Source organism: Scardinius erythrophthalmus (assembly GCF_964197995.2).
Source record: "Scardinius erythrophthalmus genome assembly, chromosome: 1".
Taxonomy (NCBI): Eukaryota; Metazoa; Chordata; class Actinopteri; order Cypriniformes; family Leuciscidae; genus Scardinius; species Scardinius erythrophthalmus.
Window position 1 is genome coordinate 21,194,683 of NC_138221.1, and position 17,134 is coordinate 21,211,816.

A 17,134-nucleotide genomic window follows, 5' to 3' on the forward strand; every position below is an offset into this window, starting at 1 on the left:
GTGCTTTCTGCCTCTCTGTCTCGCTGAACTTTTTTTTCTTGAGCAAGTCTATAAACTGAAACAAAACTAAGCGAATACTTGTCACACATTTATGAGCCTTATACCTTTATAAACATTTAAAGGTCCCATTCCATGGATTATTTTTATTATTTTATCATGTTTCCAGGGGTGCCCTTATAATGTTAGTATGTTTTTTAGATCAAAAATTGTTATAATTTAGAAATAAAAGGCATATTTCCTAGCCTGATTTCATCACCTGGTTTGAACACTCTTTTTGAAGGGGCGTGTCTGTGTGAGACTTCAGTGTAAACGCCCACTGCTGTGATTGGCTGACATGCTTGCATATGAAATATCTGGCATTACATGTGGAACTATCTGGAAAACTTTTACTATTACAGCTATTATACGTTTTTACTATTACAGCTATCTAGATTAACGAATCGTGAGAAGTTTTTTAAGTATTTAGATCTATTTCAATCACATAAAAAATTGCAGTGATGATGAGCATTGAGCAGATGACAGTCTGTTGATCGCGTGAAAAAAGATCTTATCATTGCAACGCAGTTTCTGCACTCACTAATGATTTCACCAATGCAAACATGAGGCATATAAATACAGTAAGCGCTTCGTTGTGCAGTGTAACAGCGTCATTGATTTCATAACGAGTTTTGGCAAGTGTCCATATAAACTCGCGCTGTGTGATTGACAGCTTGGCCGAATGGAAAGGGATTGTTCTGTGATCGCTTTCTGTATATTAATCACAGTTTAAGTAAGATTATTTTCATCCTACTAAGAGAAACGATGTGAAGTTGATCGCTACTTCCTTATTAAATCACTACTTGTACTTACTGCTTGCTGGAATATAGTTGAAATTGCCCCCTTCGTCAGTATGAAACGCTGGGAGAAGCCTGCTTGATATTATCCCAGGTTAGAGAAACAGTCCGTGGAGAAATGGACAGAGCAAACTTCGAATTAAACTTTTGCGGTATCCGATTATAGATAAACATCAACCACGTCTGTTGACATTTCGCCATCAATAGGCCCTATGCACAGCTGCACTACTTCCTGAACTTCAGCCAGCTCTTTTGTTTCCTGTCTGCCATTATTGGACAAACTGATTAATCCAGGTGTGTCTGATTATTGTTGTTGGTCAGACACACCTGGATTAATCAGTTTGTCCAATAATGGCAGACAGGAAACAAAGGAGCTGGCTGAAGTTCAGGAAGTAGTGCAGCTGTGCATAGGGCCTATACGCCTGTGTTCCTGTGGGCGGAGGTTACGGTTCTAGTGACATCACTAAAGCAGGATGTAGAGGGGTGTAGTCCAATCGAGCCGTTTTTTGTAGTCAACTTCTGTTAAATAAAATATCTCGCTTGGCATTGAACTTTGAGCGTTATAATTTTACAGATATTATTTATACTCTAACAACAACATTACACACTAACTAAACTTTGAAACATGGAATCGCATGCAACAGGACCTTTAAAGGTATAGCGGAGGATCTTTCCGAATTTTAGATAAGACCCGCCCTCTCCACTTTTTGAATAAATTTGATTGATTCACCAGAATGACTGACAATTAGGAGGACCAATAGTATAGGTGATCCACCCGGAAGTAAAAAATCCTCAATTTTACCTTTAAGTGTGTACTTTTAAATGATCGGATTCAAACTGAAAACAAATATTCTTTGTTTAAGTAATTTGTATAAAACCAACAAGATGTCGAGCTTCTCACGCGCTTGCTCATTATTTTTAATTTGACCATGCCCACGCGCGCAAAAGAGATTCACATGCAAATCTCCACATGGAACGCGAACGCGCTCATTACCTCAAAAACAAAGCACGAAAAAACTTCACATGTCTCTGCTTTTCGTCGAGTTTGAAAGACGTGCAGTGAGCTTACATTGGATTTACCTCAGAAGAAGAAGAACGCGATTTGAAGACAAGAAAGATGTAAGGTAAGAAATTCTTAATTATTAGTTTATGTTATTGTTGCATGAACTTCACATTGCAGTTGAACCGTTACTGTCTTTGTGGATATCTGCTCAAACATAGATATGTATAATATGGTAACCATAATGTTTCATATTTTGGAGCGAGCTTTGCGTTTGAATGTATCATATTTTGGAGTGTGATCGCGTTTGAAAAGCAAAACGCACCAAACAAAGGCTTCATGTTTTTACTATTATCTCATTTCATATCATCATAACGAATAGAAACATTTGAATTAACATAATAATCAATATATTTTTCTCTAGCGTATTTGTTACTGAAATCTTTTGGAAGATTTATATGCTGCTATAGGTTATTGTTATTATTATTTTATGCAGCACTGTGCATAGCCTATGCTTACAAGGCACAACAAACCTGGTGTTCATTATATTATATATTGTTGGAAACATTTGTGGTTTTTAACCGGAAAAATCAGAAAAAAGGGAACTATATTCCTTATAGTTTCTCTTGATATCAGTTCACTTTTTTTTTTCTTGCAGGGATCAGATGCCACTGAGTCCTGCTGACTTCAACATTCACATGAGTCTCTGTATATGAACATGGTAAAGTGAAAATCAAACACCTTGGAAAATGAAAGGTATGTACAATGTTTTTAGGAATGGCACAAAGGTCTCTGTCTTTGGATAATTGTTTTCAATAGTGTGCTTTTTGTCATTTGTTGTGTATCTTTGGATTATGTTGTGTTGTAAATAAATCCAAACAATCAAAAAGCCATTATTTTTTTAAATCTCCTCATTCTTTGTGCATGGTTGCTCAGAATGACAGGGCCTGATCACTCCTAATAGGGCCGTTAGGGGAGTGTCTTTGTCTTTCTCAGGTGTGAAAAGCTTACATATTAATGATGTGATCACACCTCCTGCATAAAGCTTTCTCACACAAAACACGTCTTACAGTTTTTAAATCAATATATTGTCTTATCTGAATGAGCAGTCAGAGTGATTTTCACATAGTTTTGAAGCAAATATTCTAGGCTATGTGATACAATTTTCAAAAGTCTTGTGAAGAAATAATCAGTATGGTTTCATGACCTTATTTCAGTGACAATTTTTTTGTATTTTCACAAACCACACATCTACAAACATTTACATACATGCTGCTGATATATTATTGTAGCAGAGTTTGTGCTGAATACAGTGTAATTAGACTCTAGCCATGAAAATGTCACAAGTAACAAAAATAAGCACAAATGTCAGAGCATGTCAGAATACCTCCAGGACCCAGAAAACACCTCAGACCCCAGAGGGTTAAACCATTTTACATGGTAAAACAGAATTTGCAGATCTCACTTAGACTTTTCAGCAAAACTCTAAGCACATTCTCAATCTCAAAACACATTCTGCACTCTAATGCACATACCATCCATACTGGTAAACACAAGTGGCAACAATCAAATACAAATAGAGAACACATCATTGATTAAACACAACCACTCAAAACTTATTTAATCTGTTTCAAATGATGCCCAAAGACAAGAAGAAGCACACTGATCACATGTTTACTCCTTTGTTTTTTGTCCCTTTTATTATTGTATACTGTAGTACAGTGCATTGTAGGTTGTTTACTGTACAATGAACAAATTGCATGGCCCTGAACATTGTGCTTTCCATTTGTTACAGTTTTTTTTCCAATTGCTAACACACTAAAATGACATGCACAGCACAATTATTTAAACTGACACACAGAGAGCAAAACAAAAAGTCTCCAAAAGTCTAAACACATTTTCTGCTTTACACACATTTTGCATTTCAAAATGGCACTTTTTAAATGCACTGAACACAGTTCTCTGCATAAGACACAACAATCTGACATAAAGTCACATGTTTGCCATTTCAAAACACTGCCATTCAAAATGACACTACATGAGCTAATTGGCCAATTACATGTGCCACCTGGCCAAACACCTCAATGGTTAATTGTTAACACTTCAATCAGGATGTAAGCACTATGAAAAGACCACAAGTGAGAACCTTTTTTTTTTTACAACAACAATGGAAGACATTGCAGAGAGAGGAAGAGGAAGAGGGAGGTTGAGAATAAGAGGAGGAAGAGTGAGAGGTAGGGGTAGAGCAGGTAGAGGAGTTCATGGCCAAAGAAGACAAACACTTTCAAATGAAATCAGAGCAACCTTAGTAGATCATGTCATCAACTATGGGCTGACAATGCGTGAGGCTGGACAGAGAGTGCAGCCAAACTTGAGCCGTTTTACTGTCGCCTCTGTCATCCGGATCTTTAGACTGGAGAACAGGTATGCAACCAAAATTTCATGTAGTACACATGTAGTATACCCCATGTCATAGTGTATCAGTTGGGTGACACCTGTTTACTTCGTGTATGACATCAGCCATTCATGAACTGTACAAGTTTCCTGTACAATGTACTCTACTGTGGGGGAAAATATTTAGGCTGCATTGTCCAAGCCCTATATATATTTTTATTTTATTTTTTCTAAAGGATTGAGAGACGACACCATGGTGGAGGAAGGGGCCAAATGTTCACCGGGGTACAGGAAGCTGGCATTGTAAACTTGGTTTTGGAAAATAATGAAATCAGATTACGAGAAATTCAAAGCCACATCATCCAAGACAACACCTTATTCAACAACATTTAACGAGTCAGTGTGTCCACATTGGCTCGCATTCTCAAGCAAAACCAAATCAGAATGAAACAACTTTATAAGGTGCCGTTTGAGAGAAACTCTCAAAGAAACAGAGTTCAGACGAGCATATGTGGATGTAAGTACTATATTGACTGCAGTACACTACACGCAACATTGTTTCCCAGTGTACTGGATAACACCATATTGACTGGTTTTTGTTCTTTGTTTTCAGGGAGTACTGGAAATGGATGCTCATGCAATCCCACATGAGTTCATCTTTATAGATGAGGCTGGGTTCAACCTAGCACAGACCAGAAGAAGGGGGAGAAACGTCATTGGCCACAGAGCCATTATAGATGTTCCTGGCCAACGTGGTGGGAACATCACAATGTGTGCTGCCATCTCCAGTATGCATGGTGTCCTCCACTGTCATGCCAACCTTGGACCATACAACACAGCCCATATTCTCACATTTCAGTGAGACTTCACAACATTCTCATACCACCAGAGCATATGAATGATGCAGACCATCAAAGAAACCGGTACGTTGTAGTATGGGACAACGTGAGCTTTCATCGTGCAGCCCCAGTCCAAAACTGGTTTGCTGACCACCCAACATTTCTCGTGCAGTACCTCCCACCATACTCACCATTTCTGAACCCCATAGAAGAGTTCTTTTTTTTTTTTACTGTAATATATTTTTTTCTGAAATTTTCTTTTTCAGTTTACTGTTTTTTGTAAGAATATTTTTGTTCAGTCCCATGTAAATATATCTGCTGTGCATATGTTGCACTGACTTGTTTACTGTAGTGGAAAAATAAAATAAAAAAATGTTGCAACAGCATGTGTGTGTATCTGCAAATATTTCTGTGCATGTGAACAATCTGATACATATTTTAGTATTATGGCAAAGCATACTAAAGATGGGGGTGCTTTTCATTATGCCCAACAGTGTGTAGTTGGTTAGGCAAAAATCTGGTAATATGAATGAAGTGTGTGCCATTTCATTCAAAAGTTTGATTTTGATAATGCTATGTGTAGTTTCGGTTGCAGTGCTTCATTTTGCAGGATATATGAGGTATTTTGCAGTTTGGGTGTGTGGTTTTGTGAATTGTGTTAAGTATTTTGATAAAACCAGACTAGTTTGAAAAATTGTGTGTTAGCAATTGGAAAAAAAACTGTAACAGTACTGACTGTTCAAAAGATTTTGACTGGTTGCAGGTTAATATCAACAAAGAACAAAAATTGCAATATCACAGAGACAAAAGACAAGTTTGTGAGATGCAGGGTACAGTACTGTAAAAATATGGGTACAAGGAGGAGGAGGAGGAACAAAAAAAAAATGCAAACAGCAAAGCAGGGGTGCGTTTCCCAAAAGCATTGTTGGCTAACTATGATCGCAATTCCCATTGAACTCTATAGGTAACGACGGAACTTGCAACCATAGTTGGCTTTGGGAAACGCACCCCAGAATAGTAATTTCTGATCAATTTTGAGCTACTATGAAACATGTTTTCATTCATCAAAAGACAATGATGGAAAAATATGAAATTTGTTTTGAGATTAAAAAATGTACTTCTCCGTGAGAACTATATGTTTTGAACAATGTGTTTTCTATTTTTTGGTGTATTGTTTACTGACTACTTGATAGTGTATATCATTTTGATCACTTTGTTTATGATTTGAGAGCAGTGTTTGATTTTGAACACAGGTAAAACTGTTTTGAGGCGAAAGTTTCATTTTGCAAGAGGAGTCAGAGGTTTTGTAAATAGTGCTTGAAGATGAGGTTTTGTGTTTAATGTTTTCAGAAAATGGAGAAAGGTTTCAGAAATTGTGTTTTAGCAACTGAGAAAAACTGTAACAGTACCTTATTCATGGTCGATTTTCAAGGACATATGCAAATAATTTATAAAAGTTAATCTAAATGATTACAATATTTTAGGGCTTACTTTTATGTCCTTTCACTTCATATTTCTCTTTTTATATTTCACTATTTTGATGTAGCCTACTAAAAATGAAATATTTTTTTCTTTCATTTCAGACCTGATGGAAGTGAAGGAGGAGAGTGAAGAACTGAGTGAAGTGGAGGAGAAACATAATGTCAAACCTGGAGAAAAACCTTTGAGTCGCTCAAAGACTAAAAAGACATTTTTAAAGAAAAGAAGAGCCAATAAATATTTCACCTGCACTCAGTGTGGAAAGAGTTTCACAACCAAACAAAGTCTTGAGATTCACATGAGAGTTCACACTGGAGAGAAGCTGTTCTCATGTGATCAATGTGGGAAGAGTTTCAGTCAATTAACACACCTTAATGTTCACATGAGGATCCACAATGGAGAGAAGCCATTCTCATGTGATCAATGTGGAAAGAGTTTCTCAAACAAACAAAATCTTGAGTGTCACATGAGAGTTTACACTGGAGAGAAGCCATTCACATGTGATCAGTGTGGAAAGAGTTTCACAACCAAACAAAATCTTGAGTGTCACATGAGAGTTCACACTGGAGAGAAGCCGTTCACATGTAATCAATGTGGAAAGAGTTTCTCAAACAAACTAAATCTTGAGTGTCACATGAGAGTTTACACTGGAGAGAAGCCGTTCACATGTGATCAGTGTGGAAAGAGTTTCACAACCAAACAAAATCTTGAGTGTCACATGAGAGTTCACACTGGAGAGAAGCCGTTCACATGTGATCAGTGTGGAAAAAGTTTCACAACCAAACATAGTCTAGAGCGTCACACGAGAGTTCACACTGGAGAGAAGCCGTTCACATGTGATCAGTGCAGAAGAACATTTCTTGTGTCATCAAACTTGAAGAAACACCTGACAGTTCATACAAAGGAGAAGCCATATTCATGTTCTGAATGTGGAAAGAGTTTTTCAGTGCAGCAATCTTTACATAGACATCAGAAAACTCACACTGGTGTGAGAGAGTACATGTGCTTTGAGTGTGAAAAGACTTTTATAACAGCTGAACATTTAAAACAGCACCAGAGAATTCACACTGGAGAAAAACCTTACAAGTGTTCACACTGTGACAAGAGATTCAATACTTCATCATATCTGAAAACACATGAGAGGATCCACACTGGAGAAAAACCTTACAAGTGTTCACACTGTGACAAGAGATTCAGTCAGTTACAACATCTGAAAAAACATGAGAGGATCCACAGTAGAGAGAAACCGCACACATGTGATCAGTGTGGAAAGAGCTTCACTTTTAAAAGTCACCTGAAGATACACATGAAGATCTGTTAGATCCAGGGCTGGAAATGGCTGAGATTCATTGGGGGGACTCTAGTTGGGAAGATTGTTTACTTTTAACCCCCTGGGTTCGACAATCACGCCGGCGCGATCTGCTCGCTTTTTTTCTTATCAGACTCAAAATACTCTGTCGGTTTTGATTTTACATATAAGTGTTATACATCATTCAATCCTGTTAAGTGTCTATTTTTTTGTGTATACTCACAATAAAAACAAATTGTTGTGCTTTTTGCCAAATAAAGAAAAATAAACATGATGCAAGTTCTGCCTTCTCTCTGTCAGTTAAGTCCATTCTGAAACGCGTCCGAAAATGAACTGTAACTCAGTGAATACTAAGTCCCACAGGTATACAGATACACCGGCAAATAGCTTAAATTCTCTTCTTTTAAATTAAATAATTTTTATAAAAAAAACAAACAAATATTTTCAGTTTATGTAAATCTGTATGAAAAGAGAGAGATGTCAGTCGTTCTCATTTCATCTCAATTAAGTGTTAATGTGACCACGGCCACGGATCCAGCTGAGGATTGCAGTAAGTTCTTTATTCTTAAATTCTTTGTTCTAATCGCGATATGCAATAGTGTCTGTAAACCACAAAAATACTGTTTAATGACTAGATGTTCTAAAATATAAAATATGATATAATCTATAATAACATTAAACAGGCTAATTTCATGTTTCCTGCAAACAATATTTTCTTAATTATCAAGACAACAACATTTAGGAATTTTCTGTGGCACAAACACATTTATTCAACAGAATCTCTACTTGGAGAAAATTATTTGATTTTGGCCAAATTAAAGAATTAAAGTCTATGAATTTGCATATTTGGTACATACAGAATTGAACATGTCAAACAAACATTTTAAATACATTTGTCCTTGGGTTAGAATGTTTTAGATGGTTCTCATCTGAAGGTAATATGATGCCATAAAGAATTGCATGCGCAGGGTAAGATTTGTGAAAGTGTGCATAAGTTTGCAAGCATTTAAATTTGCATGCGCAAGAGATTTGTAAAGGTGTAAATTGCCTTTCAAATGTAAAACGCCTTTCAAGCATTTTACTGTTATTCGTAAGTTTAATGCATGTATTGTGAAGCTGCAGCTTCATGCTAACGCAAAATAAATAGGATCTGTATTCTTCTGACTTCCATTTTTCCGCGCTTACACTTTTGACGCACAAATACGGACAAAAGCATTGCAGGCCTGTGAACAGCAATTTTCAACCGAAAACAACAGACCAGGATCTGCAAAACAGATTCATCCCTTAAAACCAACATTTGTGTAAAAAAATAAACTGTTGCAAATGTTTGAATGACTTGTTGTGTGCATGGGGCAAAAAAGTTCCCGAAATAACCCGATTTGTACAGTTGTGTCGCATCACGCGAGGGCAGATCTCAAGGGGGTTGCTTGCGAGGATTGTGAAAGATTATCAATTCGTGTGCTGCGCTACCGCCTGGCCATTTTCAATGAGGATCATTCATGGGGCTCGCAGATGAATCTGGCAGGGGATCTCGAGACTGCTGAGGCACCAGAGTCGGCGCCAGGGCAGATCTACTGGAGGGGCATTGGGTCATCGGCGGGGGGGCACTGACGTTTGACAAATATTTTGACGCAGTGGCGACATCATAGTCCAACACAGCACAAATGCTATATAAAACTAAACACGTGTTTTTTTTTATTATTATTATTATTAGGCTAATTATTACATGGCTTGGTTGAATTCTAATGTAGAATGCGGTGTGTTATTTCTTGATAACAGCCGCTGCTAAGTATAACACACCATTGCCATGAAAAACAGAGCGTTGCTATGGACGCAGGATTCTAACCGTAGAGACGGAACGGATTATTTTCTTTAGCGGAAGCAATACAATAGTTTTTAAATAAATAAACTCCTTTTTAAATCAATATTTTGCGTCAAATTATTGATTTATTTTGTTGGTAGCCATGTAATACAACCGCCTCGCTCTACATGATCCCTTACATATCTTACAGGCAGCCAAGATATTACTACACATTAATTGCGCAGATATTAACATAAATACATAATCTCTGTATTACATAGGCTACATAACGTTACTACATTACATACATAATCTCCAAAGCCATCTCTGCTGTTCTTCTTCGTGCAATTTTTTTTATTCCCCAAACTACTTCAGAGGACACTAACAACTCGCTGGCAGACAGGACAGACCAGCTTTTGATATGAAACAAAGTCTCATTTGGTAATTTCAAACATTTCAACTTTCAAATTTGGTCATTTTTTAAAGAAATGTAAACAATAGGCCTACCGTTTTGTGGCTCTTGAATGTGTCGGACAGATCGCTGTAGAGCCTCAGTTAAAGCTGCTCGTGAACCAATCATCTCTACCTTCTAGTTTATTTATAGCATCAAATAAACATGAATGAATATAAAAAGGAATGTTGTTTTGACCATGGAAAGACGTTTGTTGCCTACACTCCGTTTTTCAAGTTCAGATCCTCATGTTAATCTACTATGATTGGTCAGATCGCCTGTCAAACAAACTGCTGTTTGAATACACCAAACACTAATCCCTAAAACTACCCGTCATTGTAACCTTAACCAATGAAATAAGCTGCAGGGCGGGATTTCTGCTTAACTGGTTTGCGCCCAGTGGGATTTTTAAAAAATATTTTTATAGAAAGATTAAAAATACGGGAGAAATTCGGGAAAATATTTAAACGGGATGATAGCGATAGTAAGGTAAAATACGGGAGAATCCCGGGAAAAACGGGAGGGTTGACAGGTATGGGTAGGAGGGGCATCAATAACCGCTAGGGGGGGCACGGCCCTCGAATGCCCCACCACAGCGCCGACGCTGTGAGGCACGCTCTTGGGATTCCTCTGCCAGTGCCGACGTTCTCCCTTTTCGCGCAGAAGCCCGCTCGGCGGCTTCTTCCGCACGAGTGGAGAACCCGATGCTCGAGCTTTTCTGCTTCTGAGGAAGTACACGTGCTCAGCATCGAAGGTGGGGATTTTGGGGATGACTCGCCACCCCATGTCCCTGCATATGAGGAGCTGGTGGAGGTTGTCTGTCGTGCAGTGGCCCGTTTAAATTAGTGATGGCCGGTTTGTGAACGAATCGTTCTTTTGAACCGGTTCTTTTTAGTGAACTGGTCGAACCAGTACACTAAATCGGACTGAATCGTTCGAAACAGTTCGCGTCTTGCGTCAGCGCTTGAAGTTAAGTTGCTCACTTTCGGACATGCCTGAGTCCTGACTCCTGACAGTCCCTTCGACTCAAAATAAACCAATATCCCGGAGTAGGCATATATGTTACTCCAGTAAATCAAACAGTTCACTGAACTGAGACATGTTGTGCTGAGAGAAGTGATGAGCACGAGCAGTTGATACTGAGCATGCGCGCACTACCGAACGTACAGGTACAGCGGTTCTCGGACCACCAGTACAGAACCGAGAACTGTTTATTTCGGACACGTTCGATACGGAGAACCGATGAGCTGATGAGCTGAGCATGCGTGCTATTTTTTCAGAGGGACGAAATGCATGTTTTATTTTATTGAACATCAATAAGTGTAACAAAATAAAACATGTTAGAAACATGTTTATCACATAGGCTACTGCCTTTTCACTGTATTATTTTAAAGATTGGAAACAATGAATGGATTATAAAACTAAACATTTATTATTATACTAAAACATTATTTTCAGGAACAGATAATTTAATTTCTAAGAAAGGTGATATACATTTTTGATGTAAACTCTTGACAAGGTTTTAAAGGGTGCATTAAATGTTTATAATGTGTTAATCAAAACATAACGTATTAAACACTGCTGTGTTTATATACTGTTTATGACTATGTGCTGTGCTGATACATGAGCACGGGTGAACCAAGGACTTGAATGAGGGGCCAATTTCGGCGAAATGTAAGTTTATTTAATTACAAATAAAATAAAATTGATGAAGACCAGTTTATTCACTTTAAGACATGTAAAACATCCACGTTTGCGCATCGCCTTAGGCCTACTACAGGGTTAATTTTCAAAATGTAAATGTAAGAAACCTATCCAAGATGATTATGACAATGAGTACTATTATTTAACTGAAGTTATGATTACAAATGCCTTTATTTTAATGTATATCTATACGCCGGGATGATAGAATTGACGTCATTACGTGATGAAGTAAAAGAACTGGTGAACCGGTTTTTTGAACCGGTTCATTGAAACGAACTGTCCGAAAGAACCGGTTCGCGGAAAAGAACCGGACTTCCCATCACTAGTTTAAATATTATTTGGCCACAAGAGAGGCAGGAAGCACTTATTAAAAGCAAGTTGGACGAGCTCTTCCTGCAGCACAGAGAGCGACCTCATCACCAGGGTTTACCGTTCTTTCCAGATTTACGCAATGAGTTGTGTAAATCGTGGAACAAACCACACTCTTCCCGCGTGTCCAACCCCCCTGTATTGAATTATAGTAAAATTTTGGGGGCATGGGAGAACGGTTATTGGATGATGCCTCGGGTGGAACAGCCTTTTACCACTTATTTATCCCCTGAATCTGCATCATCCCTGAAAACCCCGGTGCTGCCCACTAAACCCTGCAGGGACACATCATCTTTAGTGGGCAGGGCTTATATGGCTGTGGGTTGGGCTGGTGCTAGTCTGCACACTATGGCAGTACTACTAGCATACCAGGCCGACCTTCTTAAGAATATTGATGAGGGCGAGGGTCCAACTTCCGAGGATATTGCGGAGTTGAGGAAGCCTGCAGACTTGTCTCTCCGAGTCACCAAGGAAACGGCCTGTGCTATCGGCCGTTCAATGGTGGCTATGGTGGTCTCGGAGAGACACTTGTGATTAAATCTGTCGGGCATCAAGGAGAAAGACAGGGCTTTCCCGATTTCGCCTTCTGGCCTGTTCGGCGATGCTGTAAACACAGTCGTCGACAGGTTTCAGGAGGTGAAGAAACAGTCTGCAGCCTTCAGACAATGTCTCCCTCGCCGCTCCAAACCTAAGAAGCCTGCCCCCATTGGGAAACCGCAGCCATCTGCCAGCTCCTCCACCTACAGACAGGCGCAAAAAGAGAGCGTTGCATCTAGACAGACGCCTCCCTCACAGGCTGGGGTGCGGTCATGGACGGCCGCTTTATGAGAGGCCTAAGGCAGGACCATCATTCTTCCTGGCAGATAAATTGCCTCGGTGTCCCGAGCTCTGAGGAACTTCCTGCCGGACCTCAAATGTCATCAAGTCCTTGTGGGGTCAGACAATATGTCAGTGGTGGCCTATATAAACCATCAGGGGGGTCTGAGGTTTCGCCCTCTATGCAGACTGGCGCATCAGATCCTCCTGTGGTCCCAAGGGAAACTGTTGTCTCTCAGTGCAACATATATCCCGGGGAATCAGAATTAGGGAGCAAACATCCTGTCGAGGCAGGGGCTGAGGCCTGGGGAATGGAGACTCCACCAGTAGAAGTGGGTCTATTTGCATCTCGAGAGACGACTCACTGTCCACTGAGGTTCTCCCTCACACATCCAGCCCCCCTGGGTGATGGGCCTCTGGGGAGACAGCAGTTAGTCGTACGTTTACTCCGTAGGGCTTGGAGGATGAGACCTGCGGCTCAGGGTTCCCACATGGGACCTGGCAGTGGGTCTCGAAGGGTTGGTTGAGCCCCCCTTTGAACCTCTGGAGTTGGCTGAGGCCAAGAACCATTCCCTAAAGGTGGCTTTTTTGTTGGCCATTACTTCTCTGAGGAGGGTAGGAGATCTTCAGGCACTCTCTAGATCTCATAGGTGCCTGGAGTTTCCTCCAGGCGACATTAAAGCCATCATACATCCCAGCCCGGGATATTTGCCTAAGGTGCCATCCAATGTGGCACGGCCTACAGTTCTGCAGGCTTTTCATCCTCCACCTCACGTGATGGCGGATGAGGAGAGACGTCATCTGCTCTGCCCTGTCAGAGCTCTCAAAGTATATATTCAGAGGTCCTCTTCATCTGGGAATTCAGACCAGTTGCTAGTGTGTTTCAGGTCGCCCAAGAAAGGGCTTCCCGCCTCCAAGCAGACCATTAGCAACTGGATCGTTCAAGCTATATCTATGGCCTACCAGGTGCGCAGTTTGCCTTCACCTTTGGCCGTGAGGGCTCATTCATACAGAGGCATGGCGTCCTCTAGAGCCCTCTCCTTAGGGGCCCCAATCCAAGAAGTCTGCGATGCAGCAGGATGGGCCACCCCTCACACTTTTATTAGATTTTATAGCCTGGACATTCCATCTACTCCTGGCACCCTTGTGCTCTTGTGTCTGCCTGTGCGCAGCTTCACACTCGGACACACAGGGCTCGTTGTGGCATAGTAGGTACACATTCCCCCAAAGTGTCATTCAAAGCAGTTCGCGTTCCCTCGAAAGGGAACGTCTCAGGTTACGACTGTAACCCTTGTTCCCTGAGAAAGGGAACGAGAACTGCGTCCCTTCGCCACGCCTTCCACTTCCTGGAAGCTTGCTTTATCACAGAAGCTAACTCTGTTGTGTGCCGGCGTCCTTTTGTAGCTTCCGCATATGCTGTCACACGTTACGTCATGACACAACACCAATCAAGATTGGCTTAGTTTCATTCATGCTTCAGAGGCGCTACGCTTAGGGGCGTTTCCCCAAAGTGACATTCGACCCAGTTTTCGTTCTCTTTCTCAAGGAACAAGGATTACAGTTGTAACTCGAGACGTTTTGCAAGCGAGGAGGGCGGGTCAATCAAATGAGCTTCTCGCTGACTCTCAATTTACTCTTATCTGATTGATAAATGATTGTTACTAATAAACTTTTTTATACAATAAATTTGTATTATACAATAATATAATGCATAATGTATTATACAATAAATTATACAAAAATGTTATACATTAAAATGTTATACAGCAAAAATTGTTACTAATTGTTGATAATAAACAATGATTGTTCAATAAAAACACTCTTATGCATGCATATTTAATTTACGCTTGCAAACTTATACACTTTCACAAATCTTACCCTGCGCATGTACTTTAAAAAATCAACAATTATTAAACACATTTAAAGGTGAATGCAGTCATAAGGGAAAGGAAAGCTGATGTGCATTCTAAAAAGCAAAATAATTTGGATAATAATGTTTCTAGAACAGTGCCGGCTCTCCCTATTAGCCAACTAAACTTGGCTTTCCACGTGGCTTTCCTATAGCTCAAACAGTAGAGCATTGGTGCTTGAGAAAGCAAGAACTGATAAGAACGTAAATGTGTACCTTGAAATGCAATGTAAGTTGCTTTGGATAAAAGCGTCTGCCAAATGCATAAATGTAAATGTAAATGAAAAACGCGAGATATGGGCAGTGGAATTTCAGAAAAACTTGAAAAAAGGTCTTGAGATGTGTTTTTTTAAAAGTTGAACTTATTTTAGCTTGAGTGCCGTGTTTTTAAAACGTCATGCCATTTGGGAGATGCTGCAAAAGAAGCGCAACAGTTATACACGTCAATCTAGCATGTATTTACATACACTATATATATATATATATATTTTTTTTTAATATTAAACCTTTTCAAATATGTTCTTGTTTTGTATTGAAAATAAATGCCATTCCAATCTGATACGTGATGAGAAAACGGAGACAAGTGAGTTCGGCAAAAGGCAGGTTCAAACTCGGGTTGATTGCGTCGAAAGCTACTTCCCCACGCCACTCTTCCTTCGGCCTATGCCACTGTAGATACTGAATTTACACATGTATTTTTGAATATTGTGTGGTCCAATCAGACATTTGTGGGTGGCGTTAGTGTAAATAACATTTGCCAACAAGACAGGCTATTTGTACTTATGGCTAGTTTCCATCAAGCGGTACGGGACTGTACAGTACGAAGCAGGACGGTAAACCCTGATCTGGCCAGCGTTTTCACTACCAACAGTACTCTTTGAAGGAGGGGGATTGAATACACTGCTGCTTCAATGTATATGTAATGAGTGATTAATAATAAAGGATAATAATTTCTACATAAATCATTTCTATATTCAATGAGTGTGTAACAATATTAGCTCAAAGGGGAAATATTAATAATAATCCATAATTACTAATTATGATTAATTATTAATATTTGGGTCAGTTAATTAGATTAACTTTGAGGTAAGCCAATTAATATTACAATCAATTAATCAGTTCCAACGAACTCTTTTATTATTCATTTATTCTAAGAAAAGTGTATCTTTCATGGTCACTGAAAAATAATTATGTCATGATTCTGCCATCTTGTTCTTGATTTTCTCTCGTCTTGAGGCAGAATCATGACAGACCCATGTTTTTATGTGCAGCACATGGCCATTTGTTTGGGCCATGTGCTTGCGTTGTCTCGTTTCTAACCCTGCCCCCTTGTTATCTTCGTTTTGTAATTATTACCATATTACTCTCACCTGTTGTGTTCATTTTTAGCCTCCCTTTATAACCCCCTTGTGTTTCTCTGTTCTTTGTCGGTTCATTGTCAAACACTGTCTATTGTTGCTTGTCTATCTTTATGATATACCTCTGTGAGTACTTTGTCTGGAATCCTGTTCAACATATAGTGAGAATTGTTTTTCTGTTAGTTACTGTCTAGTCATCGTCAAGGTCAAGTCGAGTCTTAGTCAAGGCTAATTGACTCTTGTCTTGTTTTGCCCCCTCGTGGGTTTTGTTTTCTCTGTTTTGTCTACAATAAATTGTGTGTGAGCATTCAGTCTGCTTTTGGGTTCATCTACCTTCATCCACATGACAAATTATTCCTTAGCCTGTACAGTGCTTAGAGCATGTAACAAGATCAAGATGGTAAAAGGGACTTTGTATGTGAGCAGAGACACTTAGAAACCAATCCATGTTGTGCACAAGTTTTCTTAACTAACTCACAAACATAACTAACACTAAATAAATAAACAAACATACATACATTCATTCATACATACATGCATAGGTAAAGGGGGTGAGTGATGTGGAACTGGAAGCAGGAAATAGAACTATGGAAAAGATCTATTTAACATTGAAAAGAACCATAAGCTTATTTTCAGAGCACCTCATTAAATTGATACTTGCATGGTCAGTTCTTGAAGTGGTTGAAGATTGAATTCGTTGCTAGGTCCTTGAGTGTCAAATGTCACTGTATGAGTTGCAATCGTTTCTTCTCTGCTGGATGGAGAAGATATGCTAGACTTTCGTGGTTAGTGCGACACTGTTCTCATAGCTGAAGTGCAGATTGTGGCCTGCCAGCCCTGGGCCGGAGAGGACAAGCAAAGCGAATGGTGGG